At 36.8% G+C, this 17887-nt stretch overlaps 1 long non-coding RNA gene across 1 annotated transcript in view; it reads right to left on the bottom strand.

Annotated features, from left to right (window-relative positions):
- Window positions 1-2476: 2476 nt before the first annotated feature.
- Window positions 2477-17887, bottom strand: part of LOC148131508 (uncharacterized) — a 165067-nt gene continuing 149656 nt past the window's right edge. The window contains exon 3 of the long non-coding RNA XR_015748382.1: window positions 2477-2519. This is a non-coding gene — a long non-coding RNA (uncharacterized LOC148131508). The remainder of the gene's footprint in view (window positions 2520-17887) is intronic.

Below are 17887 nucleotides of genomic sequence, written 5' to 3'. Positions count from 1 at the left end.
AAGCAATACAGTTAGCTTACTTCTACCACTAATTTTATTAAATAATATGCAACATTTTACAATCAGCTTATATTCTCAGAGATTTAATGAAAAGAAATGAGTATCAGCTTTCTACTCTTTCTCTGAGACTGAAAGAAACGTCTGTCCACTAATAAAATGATTTACAATTGTACACTCAGTAGAAATGTTTCACTATATGAGGAGTAACTGAAAAAGGAGATGATTTTCTTTAGCAGGCTGTTTTTGTTAAGCTGAGCAACAATTGTCGGGTATAATAGGGTTATCCATCATTGTGATTTATTCATCTCTCTTCTTTTTCTGACTAACTGTACTCTTATTTCTCATCTTCTTTCATCCACGCTGTTTTCAGAATCTGAACAGTTCAAATGATAAGATAATCATGCTACTTGTGAAAAACAGAATAGACACATAGTTTAAAAATATACAGTAAGAAAGCAATGTTATTCACACTTAGCTGGAAATTAGTCCTGTTGAAAGTAGTAGTGCTTATTTATTCATAGATATAAATATATATAGACCTGCATGTAAATTTTTGAACTCAGTATTTCACTATATTTGAGCCCACTGAAACTAAATATTCAGTTAAAATTGTTCAAAACACCTTATGCTGAATAACAGCATAAGGACAAATTAATCAACACAAGGAAATAACTCAAAATATATAACTCAGGGCAAAGCGTTTTCCTTTAGTCACAGATGCAATGATGAAAGCAACTGTGTTCTCAGTGTTGAAGAACAGTCCTGCCAAAAGTAGATTAGGAGATTCTGGGAGATTTCAGAGTGATTTGCAAGTACATAATATTTCAAGTGCATAAAATAGTATCAGTTCAGAACTAATTTCTCATGTTGTTGATAATGAAGTCAGAAGAAAAATAATACTCTATTGATATTTTTGAAACAAAATGCTTCTAGCTATGGTGGCATGTCCATCACCCCCCAATAGAAGGAAAGAGACAGGCCACAGACCTTCAGACATGTATTGGGCTCAAGACCCTGACCTAGAGTAGGCCTGGGCAATGTTTGAAGAGACCAGGAAGCTCCTGTTGTGGGGAACAGACAGTTCTGCTACCCAGGTGAAGTCACCAAAAGAGCCCAACCTATTTTTTCAAGCATTTGGGGGTGAGGTTTGACGAGGAATGGAATGAGAAGAATCTGAGAAGTTAGCTTCTTTCTTGTTATTTAATGTACACGCATGCACACACACACATACACACACACATCAGTAACAATTTTTGCTTCTGATTATTAAAGTAAAAAAAATATTATTTTGCTGCTCCAGTCCTTCAGGTTTAGTTATATTTCAGGCTGAGCGGGGTTCCCCCCTTATTTTATTTATTTATTTATTTTTGTCAAGCATGTATTAGATCACAGATATAATTAGAACATGATTATGCTACATGAAATGGGTATGAATAAAAGAGGACATTAGGACAGGAACGGTAGCAGAGGTGGTATTCAGCAGGTTCTGACCAGTTCTGAAGAACCAATAGCAGAAATTTTGAGTAGTTCGGAGAACCGGCAAATACCACCTCTGACTAGCCCTGCCCCCATCTATTCTCTGCCTCCCAAGTCCCAGCTGATTGGCTGGGTCTTCTTTTGTTCCCCTGCAGAGGAGAACGGAGCTGGAAAGCAGGTTAGTGGGGTGAGGAGGGAATGGAATTTTGCAGTAACCTTCCCCCTGGAGTGGGGAAGGAATGGAGATTTTACAGTACCCTTCCTCTGCCACGACCACCAAACCATGCCACACCCACAGAACCGGTAGTAAAAACATTTGAATCCCACCACTGGACGGTAAGCACGTTGCTGCACTTATGCATGCCCCTTACAGACCAATTAGGAATGGGGTCAACAGTAGACAGTCTAACAGTAGACAGTCTTATGTTAATGTCCTGGTATGGGAAATCAATAATACTCAATAATTCTTGAGGTTATATCTGAAATTACTTAGAAAGAAAAGAATTTATGTGCTTCATCATTTTAAATATTGAATTATCCTTCGGAGGACAACTCTTTGTTTTCCCCTCAAGAGGCCACAGTGATTATTGCCCCTAGTAACAGTTTAAAAGCAATAAAATATATAATAAACAGTCAGGATAATTCTTACTTTCTTCTGGAAATGGCAACAATTTCTTTTTTAGAGAAATGACAGACTTTTTAATTAATCATGGAAAATATTCATGGACTATTCATATCAGAGATTTGAAGTGGAATATTAGATTTTACTTATTAGTTATAATAAGGACAAACTTTTATGATGAGATAGGTATTTTTATTCTTAGTGTGATCTATTCTAATTAATGATCATTATTTGATTATTATTAATTATTTCTAAGATTTTTAAAAAAGCTTTAAAGTGCTAGATGGCTATAAGTTCACTTTTATACATAGTACTACTCTAATCATCCTTCAAAAATTGTCATTTAATTTTATACAGGTTGTAAATCTCTTTTTCTTTCTTTTCCTCCTTTTTCTTGTTTCTTCAGTATTCCTTTCAATATCTGAAAATAAAATCAAATATACATAATTTACAGACAGTATCCAGAATGTCCGAATCTTGCTTCTTCCACCTTCTCATGAAACATGGAAGCTTAGGTGAGATTCTCAACTTAGGACTGGAAAGTTATAGCAATATATATGGGAACAACAACTGTAATGATTGTTATCTGTAATCATAATGATTATAATAATGTAATCATAAACTTCAATCACAATCTCATCAAGGGAACAGAATGTAAATCCAGCTTTAATGAGACATGAAAGCTAAAATAAAAGAAAAAGATCAGTGTTCGACAGAGAAATAAATCATAGATCCAATATTGGGGAGAAATACTGCAATGAAAAGAAATTCTGACTGTAAAAGCAGTGATAAGCAAATTGATTTTCAAAGGACTTCTTCAAAAAGAGCTAAGCTATGGATTACCATCTCTGAGAAATTACCAAATAGTTAACAGTTACAATAGAAGAGAATATATCTAGCTCAGGGTTGAACTGCAAAGTCTGTAATGCTCTTTGAACCAGGTTGTTTGCTTGCAGATGTTTCATTACCCAACTAGGCAACACGAATAATGATCATGGGTAATGAAACGTCTGCAAGCAAACAATCCATACTGACATTAATGCTAACAATGTTAATGGAAACATTGTGATGGGAGAATGACAAGAATCTGAACGGATCTTCTTAAGAAGCTTTCCTTCAGATATTTACAAAACAAAATGTTTTTTAATAGTTCAATATTTAGTTATATCATCTTCATTACCGGAAATAAAATTCCTAGTTTTAGATATAGTGTTAAAATAGATAATAAATGTAGACATTTATGATGTAGACATTATGCATGTAGACAAGAGGAGAATGGCCTGAATATGAATTGAAACCACTACTCAGTGTTAAAAAAGATCATATATAAAATAATAAATTTAACTTTCAGAATTTGATTACATGATTTTCATAATATTGCCCTGTTACAATAATATTTGTCTGAATAGATAATATGAATTATTCATATAGACAAAGAGCAACTCAACTAACAAGATCCACAGTACAATTATGCTATGTGTCAAACTAAACATTGCATTTAATGGAATGGCATTAAATCATATAACCCTGGTCATAGAGAGGAAGTAAATTAGCCACTTTATTGTATAAAGACCCTCCCGCATTGGGTGGCACATACACTTAGAAAACAGCTTTGGTTCACACAAATGGGAGGACTTTTACAGTCCCAACCGCAGCATGGAGGAAGTGATTGTTTTTCCTAAAGTAAATTTGTAAAAGAGGTCTGGTCCCCATAATTATCTCCCTCATGCTCAGAAATATATGTTTAAACTCTGGTGTATTGCAGCTGCGTATAATTTTAATTTTGAGCCTGGATTCACAATAGTTTCATTTTAGTAAACATACTAAAAAGGAAAACGTGTCCTTGATCTCATTCTGCCTATCAGAGAATAAAACCGCACCTAATAGAGGTTCCTATTTGCATGTAAAAAAAATCCCACTCTGGCATATCAAGAAAAGGATCAGGTAGGAAGTAATGTGAACCATCTTGTATAAGTAATAAAAATGCAAGCAGTACTCTTGAGTATGACACAGGCATTAGCAGAATCTAGCTGACTGGAATTCAGATGGAAACTTGAAAAAAATACTGTAAAAGAAGACAATTGTCCAGAATTTGTTGTCAAGGAAATTACATGAACATATCTGGGTAAATCCCACAAATCATACATACTATGTACAGTCTACATAGAGTCAGAGAGACTATGTTGGATTAGATTGATCAAGAATCCTATGGCACTTAAATAAAACAAAGAGGCTTGACAGCATTGCACTCAAGTGACAAAATGGCTATTATGACATCACAATTCAAATCCTGGACTTACGTTCTGGCATTGAAAAGGGCAGGATTTGCATTGTGTCATTACTCCGTGCATATCATTGCTGTCAAGCTTCAAAGGTGTTTGTGCTGTGGCAACTATTATTGCTTCTCCACTTGCCAATGAACTATGGGAGGAGGGAAGGGAGAGATAGAAAGCAGACATCGAGATGCCAGCGTGAGAACCAAGGAAGTTTTGGCAGGTGTTTACCAGAGCTAAAAAACTTTCTCACAACAACACCAGGAGTCTCCATTGGACAATGAGACTTGATCTAATTGCGGGGAGGGAGAACCTGAACTTTAACTATATGGGTTTGCGCAGGAAATTGTTAGATCTGGTTTTGCTTCATTCATGGCAAAGTGATATACTCAATAAAGTTTTGCATTAAAAGATCAGATTATCTCCATTGTGCTTGCTTAGGTTGGGTTAGTCAGTTGGAACCTTGACAATTGCTTCTTAATCATTATGGTTATTTGCAGAGACTCATGTTTTATAAATAGAATCAATAAAGAGACTTGATTGAATAAATGAACAGATACGCATATAAACTCAATTCAACTTGAAAATCAGAATTACCATATTTTTCGCACTATAAGACGCAAAGTGGCTGGAAATTCTGTGCATCTTATACAGTGAATGTTGCCACAGCCCCACCCACCCGCCGGCCCCCACCCTTCAGGCTCTGCCAGCAATTTGCCTCCTTGCAGCAAACAGCAAATAGCTTAAGCATAGCCTGATTTAGCAGCTGATTGCTGATATCAGCTGTTCCAGGCTGCAGGGATCACCACTGCTGATTGCTGTTCTTGCTGCCAATCACTGCCACCTATCACCACCTCCACGTGCCCCATTTTTTGCCTCTGTGGGCCCCATTTTTTACCTCCATGTGTCCCGCTTTCACCCCATTCCAGGCAGCAGGGATTGTCACCACCACCGCCTATCCCCACCACCTGGAATGGACCGAAAATGGGATGCACGGAGGCCAAAAATGGGATGCACGGAGGCTGAAAATGGGACACACAGAGGTGGTAATAGGCGGCGACAGCAATGAGCGGTGGAATCTCTGCAGTCTGGAACAGCTAATGGGCGGTATTCCAGGAGGCCGATCCAACTGCCAATCAGCTGCTCATGCTAAATCAGACTGTGCTGAAGCTGACCAGACTGTTTGCTGTCATCACTTGAGACTTTCAAGAAGAGATTGGACTGCCATTTATCAGAAATGGTATAGGGTCTCCTGCTTGGGTAGGGTGGGGGGTTGGACTAGATGACCTATAAGGTCCCTTACAACTCTGGTTATCTGTTATCTGTTTGCTGAAAGGAGGCAAATTGCTGGGAGGCAGATTTTTTTTCTTGTTTTCCTCCCCAAAAGCTAGGTGCGTCTTATGGTCTGGAGCATCCTATAGTGCAAAAATTATGGTATGTACTTAAAGACAGAAGCAGAGGGAAAGGGGAGAGGAACAAAATCATTAACATGATAGGGATGGGAAATATATTAAAGGAAGTTATGTGAATAGAGATGGAAGTGGAGCAGTGGTGGAATTCATTTTTTTTTTTTTTTTACTACCGTTTCTGTGGGTGTGGGTTGGTGGGCATGGTAGGGGAAGGATACTGTAAAATCTCCAGTCAGAGGTGGTATTTGCCGGTTCTCCAAACTACTTCAAAGTTCTGCTACCGGTTCTCCAGAACTGTTCAGAACCTGCTGAATACCACCTCTGAAGTGGACATGTTAAAGAAAATCTTCAACTAAAAGATAAAATAGAGATTTTTTTGATATAAATTTTCTGAAAGGTACTTGACCTAAAGAGAGAGGCTAATGGACCTCAGTGAAAAGAAACGGGCCTTCTTTGGCATAAATGTTCTCAGAAATTTGTTTTAGGGATACATATTAACATTTTTTGTCAGATTAGAAATATATTCTTTTGGTCAATTGCTAGCCTCTTTCAAACAAACTTTGCAAACAATTACATTTGTCATTTGCCTTTCCCTAATATAATTCGGGAGTCAATAGCAAATACAAGTAGTTCTTGACACAACTGAGCCCAAAATTTCCACTGCTAAGCAAGACAGTTGTTAAGTGAGTTTTGACCCATTTTATGACCTTTTAGTCACAATTGTTAAGCAATTGTAACTCCCATTGTTAAGTGAATCATGTGGTTGTTAAGCCTCATTGTTTTTGCTTGTCAGAAGCCAGCTGAGAAGGTTGCAAATTGTGATCACATTATCACCACCATCCCGGGATCAGTGCAATTGTTACAAAGACATGCTGGTCTCCAAGTGCCCAAATTTTGTTCACATGATCATGGCGATGCTGCAATGGTCTTAAGTGTAAAATACAGTCATAAATCACTTTTTTCAGCGCCATTGTAATTTTGAAGGTCACTAAACAAATGATTGTAAGGACTACCTGTATTTGTTTCTCAGGGTTGAATTGTGGGGACCTTGATGCTTTCTGAGCTTGTGTTCTGACCCACACCCTTTCCCAACAAATCAAACACAATCCAAAGGAAACAGAAACCTTTTAATGCTTCTGCAAAATAATTAGCTGTGATAAGCACAAGCCTTGCCAAACTGTGCGAGACTGCCAAAAGATAACAGACAAGAAATAATTTGCAATACAAGAATCTTCAAATACAAACTCAGGATACTGGAATGTCCACGAGGTTGGAGTTTCAAAACGTTTTTGCCTTCTGCAAAGAACGTTCGTTTCACAGCTGGCTTTTATCTTCTTGAAGGAGGGGCCATTACCTTGCAGCCTTACTCCCGAGTCACCTGTGCTGTTGTAGCTGCTCTTTCCTGCAAGCAATCCTGAATGCACACGCACTTGGCACAAGCTCCTCGGGAACCTCCTCATCACTGCTGCCAGCCCCCACAATCTCTGAAGGCAGCAGTCCACTCCCTAATGATCCTGGCCCCTCCTCTGAGTCCTTGCTCTCCTCAGCCGTCCACACCTGCTGCTGGCTAACCACAACAGCTTGATTGTTTTCTTGCACACATTTCATTACCAAACTAAGAAATATCATCAATACACAGTGCCTAGTTAGAATTTATGTATCATTTCAGATACTGAAAGAGGAGTTTCGTTTGTGTATGGAAATTCTCAGTCATCCAGGTCATAGTTGTGCCAAATGTGCTTCTTCAAAAGGCAACTGGACTTTTGTTTTTTTCCTTTTGGGAAGGCCCAGTTGGGCTAGCCCCAAGTTCTAAGACTTCCTTGATGTGTTTTAGTTCTTCACCTTTTCCACCCTTGCTGGTAGGCAAACATTCAACCTGGTTCACTCCCATTTTGTGTTCCAGTGGGCGTACGAGACGTACATTATGTTAACAGTGACATTAACATTAATGATAAGATACAAGCACAGAACTAAAGCTAACTGTAAGAGCCGTGTTCTCCAGCTCATTGCATGCAGCAGTTGGTAGCCTGTACATAAAGTGTTTCACATTCCCCTATATAATATGGTTGCAGAAAACCAATAACAATTGAATTGGGTTTTGCTTCGGGGCCTAGATTATCAGCAGATGGGCGCACTTTGCTTTTGTCCCTGTCATACAAAGCTGCTGTAAGGATTAGTAGGTCACTTTTGTGAAGACATTGCCCTTATCCCTACATTGAAAGATCAGCAGTGCTGACTGTTTCAAAGCTTTTCCCAAGTAATCTCATATGACAGTTGTTGTCTCTTGGGAAAGCTAAAATGTCTTGCATTTTAGACATACTGCTCACCTAGAATTGAAATGGATCTGAACTTATAAGAAATACAAAAAGTTTCACCTCTTTGATTGTTAAAGATGCTGGAAGAATCATCTCATGAAACAAAAAATTATATTAGCGTGTTTAGGAGCGAAATCTTGAATTGCAGCAATAAAGCTACATTACCAATAACACAGCAAGCATTCCACTTTAGAAAATCTGTTCCAAAAACAGATATTTCACCAGGTGTTCTGATTTATATTTTTCAGTGGGGATTTATAGAACCCCATTAACGGAAGACTGATACATATATCAAAATTGAAGAAACAATCTGGGATTGAGGGGAAAAATTGGAATTATGCTAATGAATTTGAAAAAAAAAATAGGAAGATAAATTTAGCTCCCTGCTTTCATAGTTGAAAAGCAGAATAACAGAATTTGAAAAGATATTTTAAAATAACAGACATACTAATTTCTGGATTTGTACCATCTTTTCACATCTCTCTCTCTCTCTCTTTGAAGCTAAGGATAGGTTTGTGGAAGCCTAGCATAATATTTAGCCCCTAGCAGGATTGCTATCTTTTATCCAATATATCATCTCATTCCTTTTATGCTTCACTTGCACTTATCATTTATTGTTGAACAATAGTTTCGTAGAATAGTCTCAGATCTTCATCAGATCAGTATGATCTCAAATAAATGATATGTGAAGTATAGATTTGTAGCAACAGAGCTAACAATTAGCATAATACCTTTCAGGACAGGCTGACACTGTAGCTGACACTGCCAATTTTACTTGCTAAATACAAGGGTTTCAGCTGTGTAAACTATTCAAAATCATTTATCCTTTGTACTTTCATAAAAGGAAAAAAATAACTTCTCTATACGTGTCTAACCAGGCAACATCCTCCATAAGGTTCTTGGGCAGGAAGAATATATTTTTGGGTATTTTTAAACTATTCTTTCTCTTGGAAGCATTGAGAGCATGTTGTAAGAAATAATTTTAAATAAATGCTTGCTGTTTAACTAAATAACAAAAAAATATAAATACAAGCAATACCACAGGCTATCTGGAAAAGATTAGTCCTGGAATTGATGGACAGCCAAAAATATTTGAGTAAAAAGGAAGTCTTCATAGGTTGTTGCAAAGAAGAGGCCAACTGAACATTCTCAAGAAGAGAATTCCATGATTCACATGTTGCCATTGAAAAAGTCCATTCTTAATCACTGCATTGTGAACTGAAACACCCTGTGGGACCATGAGCAGAACGTCTTCACCAGATTATCTTAGTGTCTGAGTTGGAAGATATTGGGACAGGCAATAATTTAAGGACTTGAGTTCTAAGCTGCTTGTAGTTTTATAAACTAATATCAACTTCTGAAATTGGGCTTGGTAGTCTGCAGGGGGTTTCAGAACAAATGGTCCCATTTAGTGACCCCGTTACCCAAATTGAACAACTGTGCTCTCCTCTAGAACAGAAAAGGGTATTAATAAATTGATGCTAATTGTTCAGAATTTAAAGATCTAGGAAGCCTTACTTCAGGGTAATGCTCATTGACCATTCCCTGGTTTAACATTTTTATTGAGTTATAAGATAAAGTAAGATACAAAATACAAAGCTAAATAGGAAAACAGTAGGGAGGGAGAGGGGGAAGAGAAGTGAGGAGGGATAAGGGGAAAAAAAGAAAAAGAAACATTTCTATGAAGATCTATCAATCTAACTAGTAAAACCCAAAATCAAAGTTTCATTCTTTTCCATTTCAAGCACAAAGTTCTGAAGTGGTCTCCAATTAAGTGGTCTCATATTAAGAGCAACTGCGTTCTCTTCGCTGATGATGTAAAGCTATTCAACACCACAGACAATACTACTACCCTCCAAAAAGACCTTCACTATGTATCAGAATGGTCAATCAAATGGCAATTTCAAATCTCAACAAATAAATGCTCTGTCTTACATATTGGCAAAAAAAAATTCAGAAAATAAAATACAAGCTAAATAGTCAAGACCTTGTTGAGGATCCAAACTCTGTCAAGGACCTTGACAGAAGTCCTTGACTTAGATCATTAGAGAACTCATCTCTAATGATCTAAGTGCTAAAGCCCACTGTAACTACACAGTCAAAAAGGCATTAAGAGTTGTTGATCTAATCCTACATAACTTCTTCTCTGGTAATATCACACTACTAACTAGAGCATACAAAACATTTGCTAGACCTATACTTGAATACAGCTCATCAGTCTGGAACCCATATCGTGTATCTGATATTAACACAATTGAGAAAGTCCAGAAATATTTCGCAAGAAGAATTCTCCGCTTCTCTACGCATTGCAGAATACCTTATGCCACCAGACTTGAAACTCTAGACTTAGAAAACCTAGAACTACGCTGCCTTCGGTCTGTTCTAAATATAGTATATAAAATCATACATTGCAACGTCCTACCAGTCAATGAATACTTCAGCTTCAATCATAACAATACAAGAGCACACAATAAATACAAACTCAAGGTTAACTGCACCAAACTTGATTGCAGAAAATAGGACTTCAGCAACAGAGTGGTCAATGTTTGGAATACTCTACCTGACTCTGTGGTTTCTTCCCCAAACCCCAAAAACTTTAACCTTAGACTGTCTGCTATTGACCTCATCCCCTTCCTAAGAGGCCTGTAGAGGGCATGCATAAGCGCACCAATCGTGCCTACTGTCCCTGTCCTATTGTTTCTTTTTATTTTTCTTATAAGTATCCATCTCATGTATTCAAAACTGTGTTTATTCTTATACCTGTATCTTGTAAGTGATTGACAAATCAAATAAATAAAAAATAAATAAATAAGTGGAAACAAAAGTTCTTTAATCAAAATATTCAATTTTGCCATTTCACCCAACTCCATCATTGACCATTCCCTGCAAATAATCCTGTCCTGCATTTAATAGGATCCCTAGTGGTGCTGTGGTTAGAATGGAGTATTGCAGGCTAACTCTGCCCACTGCCTGGAATTTGATCCTAAGAGGCACAAGATTGATTTAGCGTTCCAATCCCTCTGTGGTCAGTAAAATGAGGACCCAGATTATTGGGAACCATATGCTGACTGTATAAACCACTAAGAGGTGTATGTATAGCATTGCGGAGTGATATATAAGTCTAAGTGCTATTGCTGTCGTTATTAGTGGTTTGATTTCACAGATCAGAGATCCTTACTGCAAGTGTGTTCATGAAAACTGTAGGCCATAGTTATCCACACTAAGCTATGAAATATATCTGTATATGATTCTGAAGTATAAAAATAAAATCCATTAAAAAAGCATGAAAAAGTTATTTTAGAAAAAAGTTAACCCAAAAAGCATGAAATTGCTGAATTTACATATATTGAAAAGTTTCAGACTATTTTTGAAAGTCTCCACAAACAGAATGGACTTTTTCCATTTTGATTTCTAATTTTATACAATAAATGTTAAATATTTATGAAAACTTTAACCTCATGGGACTACTGTATCTTGGATAATCTCTATTAAAGTCAACAAAGGTTATTTGAGGTGTACAGCCAAATTAGTTGATCTAGTGCTAGTTTACATGTTGCAAAATCATAAGCCTGATATGTTTTCATCAGCACAATATACTCAGTAATGTAATTTAATTTGTGTTGTTTATTTGGAATCCATAAAATATTTACCCCATTCAAGTCTTTAAAATTCAGGTAGTAATACAACTGGTACTTAGCTAAATCAGTCACTTTAGAAACAGGTCATAGAACCCTTCTTGAACCATAAAAATTATATTTTAACCAATGGTGCTAAACGACCATTTATTCTATGTTCAAAACAGAATTCTACAGAACTGTGATAATCTTACACAATGACTAGAACAAGTTACATTTCATTCCAAATGGATTACAGTAACAACCAGTGAAATTATATGTATTCTTATTTCATGCATTTAATTGTAAATTATACAAATGATGTAACTACATTTTACTTATTGAAATAAACATATTTTTCATCAAGGTCTGCAAAATCAAGACTTCACTATATTTGTAATATTAATAACCAGGTTAGACAAAGTAAATGTAAATATAGAACACGCTAAAAATAATTTGCATCTCATAAAATACAAGTTAGTATCATGGTTTGTTGTTTATCATTGAACTCAAAAAAGAATTTGTGACTATTATTTCTTCATTTATATTCTGTGCCTCCACAAGCTATTCTGAATAATTCTGAATTATCTGCAGTAACCTTTTATAAAGTCTTTGGTATACTAAGAATGCTAATTATTAATTCCTTTGAAAACATGGTATCTATTTTATAATTGGCGGGATAACTTAGGAAGTAGAGGAGCAAAATAGGAAACAGTAAATCAATAAACAAACAAAGCACTTATGAACTAGAGGAAAATACAGTATGTTTTAGCCATAAAATGAAAGTCAAAGAAAGCAAGAACAAAAACCACAGAAGTGTTTTGAGAAGAAGATAAATTACAGTTTCCGTGATATTTTATAGATTCTTTCATACCTATTTGTGTAACTTGTATAGCACTGAGACTAATTGGGGCTATTTTCTCTCCGGGCTTGCCAATAGTACCTTCAAATTGGATATTTCTGTCTAGGATCAATTCCTCCTGTTTATTGTTGTACAGGCGTATCAGAAGAAAAGTTTTCATCAGTCTTCATTTGCTCTGTTTATGCTGCAACCCATGTGCAGTTCTTCCTTGAGAATTAATCTCTAAATCAAGTCTTAGTGCAAAATATAACTTAGGATAAGGTTATCAAGCTGAAGATCATAACACAAGTTTTAGTCTAACAGTTTATTACATGCTACTTACAGATTACATCATACTATAAGTATATTTTATTAATACATTTAAATCCTATCTTCTGGTTGCTCAAGGACTGAGCATTTTATTCTTACAGTTAGCTAAGTTGTGGGCTAAGAGATAATGACAATGATCCAAGGTCACCCAATGGATTCCATTATCAGATAAGTATTTGAACCTAGATCTTCCTGGTCCCAATCTTACACTTAGCCACTAACCACAATACCTCTTTAAAAGAATTCTAAGCCAATTTTGATAAACAAAATCATCGTCAAAAGCAAATTAGGTCCTCTATCTACATAGTCAATTAAATGTTGAAGCTGAGTTCACTTAAATTACCTTCCAGGAAGATGCCTATTCATAGAGAAAGTCACTGAATGTGCATAATTACGATACTGATAGGTTTAGCATAAAATGTAAACAGCCAAACTCTATCAACAGTTGGAAAAGATATGTTTAAATTCAATATAGCCTGAAATAGTCTTTAAAGTGGCATCTCCTTCGCAGTCATATCACATAAAGGCTAAACAGATGTGGAGCAACTTCCAAAATCATCACAGTTTTCCAAGAAATAATTTCAGTTGCAGAGCAAATGAAAGTGCAGATATTTCAATTAAACAACTCATTGCTAAAGGCTGTGTACTAAGCACAACACACATCTTCCAAAAACTTTTTGGCTATAGTTCCAAGACATGTCTATTGCTGCTTGTCTGACCATTTTCTTAAATGTCTGAGTTAGCTTTATTTTATTTAGATTTGATATCTTCACCTTTATAAGATCCATGTTTCCAGAAATATATTTCTTATTTTTCCAAGGCTAAATAATACAATACAATATATAAATATTGTGCTTCTTTCAATACTCTTTAATAAGTTAAAAACACTTTGTAACAAAACATTGTGCAAGTTTACTTATTAAAGTCCTACAGAGGCTTCTTCCAAAAAAACAAAACAAAATTAGTTGTCATTTTAAAAATCATAATTTGATGTTTTTTCACTTTCTGATTTCATGCCGTGCCATTTACTCTCATTAAGTCTCAAAAACTCTATTAAATATCAATATCTCCCTATCTATTATTATTAAATCTTTCATTAATAAAAAAAAATAACCTTCTCATGGATGACAAGATTCATCAAAACATTACATCAATAATAATTGACCATTTATACAGAAAATTCAACTCATTTATTTTAATACATTTATGAATGATAATTATATCTTGCCCTTTTTGGAGGAATTCAGACATCTATCTGGGTTTATGCATACACTGTTTTATTTCAAAAGCTTATATGCTTTTTGACATTTAAGATGCCTGTCAGGCATGCTTAACAAGTTAGAGAGATCTTGACTACAATCTGCAACTCATAGCCTTAGCATTTGCTAAGATGTACCCAGCCAATGGTCCTAGAATATAGTTGTGCTCCACAGGGACCACCAAAAGTTATTATTAATTTGTATTTTTTGGTATAATACAAGTGTCAGAGTTCAAGTAATACATTCATAACAAGCATTCCTCCCTCCCTATCACTCAGCTCCAATGTGGCAACACTGAAACCTCAAAATTGCCTTGGTCAGGTCAGCTTCAGGGTTGACAACAAGGGGATTATTAAATATATGTGAGCAATCTCTACACAAATTTTTAGGTGCTTTTATGTCAGTGTTAATTGCAATGTTGATCCCCTGCAATTATCTTGGCAAGATTTTAGAAGTGCTTTGCCATTACCTTCTTCTTAAAGCGGAGAGAAAGTAACTGTCCCAAGCAAGCTAGCTTTTTGCCTAAGATGAAATTAGAAGTCACAGTCTCCTAGTTTCTAGACAAATGCCATGGTCACAACACCAAACAGCTTCTTATATACTTTGACAATATTAAATGTAAATGAAATCAAATTTATTTTTTATTCCAACTATGCCCATCCTCATCTTTCCTGCAAATTTGTGAACCCCTATGCTAAATGCTATAAGGGGCAAAGTTGCATTTTCAGTCCATTTAATGTTGAGGTTATATACCCTGTTTCTCCAACAATACGGCCTCCCCCAATAGGAAGTCCCAGCATGTTTTATAGGCATGAAATGAAATTAAGCCCCTCCCCCAAATTAAGGCCTATATTAAAACATGCGAAATGGGGGTGGGGGGCTTGCCGTTAGGAAGTACTTTTGTTGCACACCCAGATATGATGCTGCCTGCGTTGACCCCGATATGAAGTGCCCCATCAACGCCGAGGTCAACATCCAAGCTGTTGCCGCCCACCCACCCGAAGATGCAGGGGGGGGATTAAGTCACCCCTGAAAAGACGACCTAGCCATTTTTTCGGGGCTCAAAAAAAAATAAGACTCGGCCTTATTATATGAGAAACACGGTATATATTCTTAAGTTTTCACGGATACTACATGTATGGTATTCGGCTTTGTTGAGTATTTTTCCACGTCATTATAGTTGTGCTTTTAAAGTTGTAGCAACGTTTCGGCAGAATCTCATCTGCCATCATCATCACACAATACAGAAGCCTGATGATGGCAGATGAGATTCTGCTGAAACGTTGCTACAACTTTAAAAGCACCACTACTATGACGGAAAATACCGAACAAAGCTGAAGGCCATACAAATACCCGAAAACTTAAGAAATATATATATATATATATATATATATATATATATATATATATATATATATATATATGTGTGTGTGTGTGTGTGTGTGTGTGTGTGTGTGTGTGTGTGTGTGTATGCAGGTCTTGGTGTGTTCAGGTCTTTTCCCATGTAAGATTGAGAGCATCTTGGCAACATTTCGACGAGATCCCACTCACCATCTTCAGGTTGGTGCTTTCGGTTTCATTTATTCATGAGACAATGCCTCCTGCCTACCAGACATCTGGAAACTAGCCCTTATCAACAAACGAGTCCCAGCCACGAAAACCAACACAGGACCCAAAACAACACATGACACCACCACCATTCTCCCTCACCAGAATCAAACCCAAACCCATCCCATAGACAAAAGACGATCACCTTCCAGAAACCAGACCACGGCTGCATCACCAGCTACCACACACCCCGACCCCCAAACCAAGAAAATGGACACACGCCCTGAACACATATCCAGGCTTCAAACTCGGAGCCAAACCAAAACCCAGAACATCACATCACAGCCATCCGCTCAGGATATCACATCACAGAACTCAGGAGGTTACACCACAAAACCTCAGGATTTTGCAACACAGCCAACAACCCAGGAGATTACAGCACAAGACCCAGTATGCCACAACAATAGAACTCAGAAGGTCATCACACAGCCCATGACCCAGGTCATTACAACACAGGAGGCTGATAGACACACAGCCAATACCTCAGCCACACACGTGCTTACGAAAAAGCTAGCCAGTCTGCAAACATCAACTCCATCAACCAAGAAATGACAACACAGCCAACCTTCCTACCAGTATATATAGGGAGACAGCAGCTCTGATCACGCTTTGCTTGCACAAGCACAAAGCTGAAAGCACCAGCCTGAAGATGGCGAGTGGGACCTCGTCGAAATGTTGCCAAGATGCTCTCAATCTTACACGGGAAAAGACCTGAACATGCCAAGACCTGCATACCTGTACCCGTGAAAATCTACACACACACACACACACACACACACACACACACACACGTATGTATGTATGTATGTATGTATGTATGTATGTATGTTATTCAGCTTTGTTCGGGTATTTTCCCACGTCATTATAGTTGTGCTTTTAAAGTTGTAGCAACTTTGGCAGAATCTCATCTGCCATCATCAGGCTTGTGTATTGTGTTCATCTATATGTATGTATATGTATATGTATGTATGTACGTACGTACGTATGTATGTATGTTTAAATGTACTATGTCTTCTGTTGCAAATGGAGATAACTTGATCATGGGGCACTTGACAACCAGTTGTAAGTGCAAACAAATTGCCAAGCACCCAGATCACTATCTCATAACCACAGAGATGCTGGGCCAGCCAGAACTCTGAGGACCAGACATAACCACCAGTCAGTCAGTATTCTGGTAACTGGCAACAGTCAATGACTGAATAATTGTAGGTCAAGAATGGTTGTATTTATATATGTCAGCCCTTGGAGAGACACCAGATTAGCTCCACAAGTTACACTAGAACTATGTATTATTGAAATGATTTTCAAATTTTGCAACTTCAAAATATAGGACTTCAACTCCCAGAATTGCCAGCCTGTATGAAACATATATGCTATAATTCTATAGTCTTAAATGTTTTTGAACTTTTGTGTTGGAGAAGATTCCTGCAACTACCATGGGCAACCAAGAAAATGAACTAATGGATCTTCAAACAAATAAAACCAGAGTTCTCATTTGAGATACAAATAACCAGCTCAAATCTATCTATTTTGGATATCTTACACAAATATTAGACTTTTTTAGGGGGTGATAATGTTGGGAAAGATAGAAGGAAAGAGAAGAACTGGATGACCAGGTGAATGGATTCAGTGATCTGATACCTAGTTAGGGATAGATTGTCACAAAGAAAATCAATCTACAGGGTTGTGAAGAGGCAAAAAAAACAGATGAACTCAATAATAAAAGCCTGACTGTATTTTGCCTTGCCTTTCTTTCATACTTCGTTGTATTGGGTTCAAGCCAGATTGAGATTCTTTCTCATTCTTCCTGTGTTTTCTGCTTAAAGTATACTTTTGTTTTTGTAATTCTTCCTGCATAGTTTTTCAAGGTCATCTCCCTTGCTCTCTACACCATATCTCTTTTCAAATGGAAACTTTTATTCAATGAACTTGTCATCAAACAGAAATAAAAGCTATAAAAGTCTCTCGCCTCACCTTCATATTAGAACCTTGGACATTTTCCATGTTGAATTACCACACCCCTCTCACTCACAGCTCAAGAAGTTCATCGGGTAATTCACATTAATAAAACCAGGTAACAGTAATTATATAATAATGAATGTAATAGTCCAATAAATCGGTAGGAAACTGAAAATGACAT

The sequence above is a fragment of the Notechis scutatus genome, chromosome 3 (genome assembly GCF_049901735.1).
Source record: "Notechis scutatus isolate UNSWTSFEM ecotype Mainland chromosome 3, rNotScu1.2, whole genome shotgun sequence".
Lineage (NCBI taxonomy): Eukaryota > Metazoa > Chordata > Lepidosauria > Squamata > Elapidae > Notechis > Notechis scutatus.
This window is presented reverse-complemented; position numbering and strand designations above follow the sequence as displayed.